The 3,196-nt window shown below is 36.3% G+C and overlaps 1 pseudogene; it reads left to right on the top strand.

The window, feature by feature from the left end:
- Positions 1-414: 414 nt before the first annotated feature.
- Positions 415-2,985, top strand: LOC125807419 (toMV susceptible protein tm-2-like; annotated as a pseudogene).
- Positions 2,986-3,196: the final 211 nt, after the last annotated feature.

Below are 3,196 nucleotides of genomic sequence, written 5' to 3'. Positions count from 1 at the left end.
TTCCTAATTATGCTTCAAAAAATATTCTTCTAAATCTTCCGTGTCAATACTTATATATATATATATATATATATATTAAATCAAAATTTGACCTCGTAATTTTCCGACGAAGGGCATGGATAACGGTGGGTCTGCCCCTGCATGCTTGAAAACAAAATACCAGCTAGTATGATTAAGATAAGATGAATTATTGTATTTAATATGAACCGAGTAGCTGTTTCTGTCCGTTTGTTCTTTCTTTTTCATCTACTTGACATTATTATTAGTAATTACAAGACTTGGCCGTTGACTTCAACACCTAAAGCAAATAGTACATCTTTCTTATCCTTTTACCAATAATCGATCATCTTTTTCTCTTACAACCTTGCTAATCCTCACATTTAGAAAAAAGAAATTTAAGGAAAAATTAAAGAGATGGCTGAAATTCTTCTCACAGCAGTCATCAATAAATCAATAGAAATAGCTGGAAATGTACTCTTTCAAGAAGGAACGCGTTTATATTGGTTGAAAGAGGACATAGATTGGCTCCACAGAGAAATGAGACACATTCGATCATATGTAGAAGATGCAAAGGCCAAGGAAGTTGGAGGCGATTCAAGGGTCAAAAACTTATTAAAAGATATTCAACAACTGGCAGGTGATGTGGAGGATCTATTAGATGAGTTTCTTCCAAAAATTCAACAATCCAATAATTTCATTTGTTGCCTTAAGACGGTTTCTTTTGCGGATGAGTTTGCTATGAAGATTGAGAAGATAAAAAGAAGAGTTGCTGACATTGATCGTGTAAGGACAACTTACAACATCATGGATACAAATAATAACAACAATAACGATTGCATTCCATTGAACCAGAGAAGATTATTCCTTCATGCTGATGAAACAGAGGTCATCGGTTTGGATGATGACTTCAAAATGCTACAAGCCAAATTACTGGATCAAGATTTGCCTTATGGAGTTGTTTCAATAGTTGGCATGCCCGGTCTAGGAAAAACAACTCTTGCCAAGAAACTTTATAGGCACGTCCGTGATCAATTTGAGTGTTCGGGACTGGTCTATGTTTCACAACAGCCAAGGGCGGGAGAAATCTTACATGACATAGCCAAACAAGTTGGACTGATGGAAGTGGAAAGGAAAGAAAACTTGGAGGGAAACCTACGATCACTCTTGAAAATAAAAAGGTATGTTATTCTCTTAGATGACATTTGGGATGTTGAAATTTGGGATGATCTAAAACTTGTCCTTCCTGAATGTGATTCAAAAATTGGCAGTAGGATAATTATAACCTCTCGAAATAGTAATGTAGGCAGATACATAGGAGGGGATTTCTCAATACACGTGTTGCAACCTCTAGATTCGGAGAACAGTTTTGAACTCTTTACCAAGAAAATCTTTACTTTTGATAACAATAATAATTGGGCCAATGCTTCACCAGACTTGGTAGATATTGGTAGAAGTATAGTTTGAAGATGTGGAGGTATACCTCTGGCCATTGTGGTGACCGCAGGCATGTTAAGGGGAAGAGAAAGAACAGAACGTGCATGGAACAGAGTACTTGATAGTATGGGCCATAAAGTTCAAGATGCATGTGCTAAGGTATTGGCTCTGAGTTACAATGATTTGTCCATTGCATTAAGGCCATGTTTCTTGTACTTTGGTCTTTACCCCGAGGATCATGAAATTCGTGCTTTTGATCTAACAAATATGTGGATTGCTGAGAAGTTGATAGTTGTAAATAGTGGTAATAGGCGAGAGGCTGAAAGTTTGGCAGAGGATATCCTAAATGATTTGGTTTCTAGAAACTTGATTCAAGTTGCCAAAATGACATATGATGGAAGAATCTTAAGTTATCGCATACATGACTTGTTACATAGTTTGTGTGTGGACTTGGCTAAGGAAAGTAACTTCTTTCACACGGAGCACAATGCATTTGGTGATCCCGACAATGTTGCTAGGGTGCGAAGGATTACATTCTATTCTGATGATAATGCCATGAATGAGTTCTTCCATTTAAATCCTAAGCCTACGAAACTTCGTTCACTTTTCTGTTTCACAAAAGACTGTTGCATATTTTCTCAAATGGCTCATTGTAACTTCAAATTATTACAAGTGTTGGTTGTAGTCACGTCTCGAGATTATTATCAGCATGTTACTTTCCCAAAAAAAATTGGGAACATGAATTGCCTACGCTATGTGCGATTGGAGGGGAGAATTAGAGTAAAATTGCCAAATAGTATTGTCAAGCTCAAATGTCTAGAGACCCTGGATATATTTCATAGCTATAGTAAACTTCCTTTTGGTGTTTGGGAGTCAAAAAAATTGAGACATCTTTGTTACACAAAAGAATTATACTGTGTCTTTTTTGTAAGTCCATTTTACCGAATCATGCCTCCTAATAATCTACAAACTTTGATGTGGGTGGATGATAAATTTTGTGAACCGAGATTGTTGCACCGATTAATAAATTTAAGAACATTGTGTATAAGGGATGTATCCGGTTCTACCATTAAGATATTATCAGCATTGAGCCCTGTGCCTAAAGCGTTGGAGGTTCTGAAGCTCAGATTTTTCAAGAACACGAGTGAGCAAATAAACTTGTCGTCCCATCCAAATATTGTCGAGTTGGATTTGTTTGGTTTCTCAGCAATGCTCTTGAACATTGAAGCATTCCCTCCAAATCTTGTCAAGCTTAATCTTGTCGGCTTGATGGTAGACGGTCATCTATTGGCAGTGCTTAAGAAATTACCCAAATTAAGGAAACTTACATTGCTTAGGTGCAGACATGATGCAGAAAAAATGGATCTCTCTGGTGATAGCTTTCCGCAACTTGAAGTTTTACATATTGAGGATGCACATGGATTGTCTGAAGTAACGTGCATGGATGATATGAGTATGCCTAAATTGAAAAAGCTATTACTTGTACAAGGCCCAATCATTTCCCCAATTAGTTTCAGGGTCTCGGAACGGCTTGCAAAGTTGAGAATATAAAAATCTCACAGGTACTATAAATAATTATTTATGTTTAATATCCATGATTTTTTGAAATTTGTATTTAGTTCATCAACTAAATATTCCATCTCTATTAAATTGCAGGGATGCCTTTGAAAATGATTAAGTCTGTGTTGGAGAGAATCTTCTGATGCCTGTTGGTATATTATAATACAAATAATAAGAGAAAAAGTTTGATTGCTGTTTCAAG

Source organism: Solanum verrucosum, unplaced genomic scaffold (genome assembly GCF_900185275.1).
Source record: "Solanum verrucosum unplaced genomic scaffold, falcon-dt-bn FXZP01000183.1, whole genome shotgun sequence".
NCBI classification, from domain to species: Eukaryota; Viridiplantae; Streptophyta; class Magnoliopsida; order Solanales; family Solanaceae; genus Solanum; species Solanum verrucosum.
Note: the sequence above shows the minus strand (reverse complement) of the source record. Positions and strands in the feature narration are given on the sequence as shown.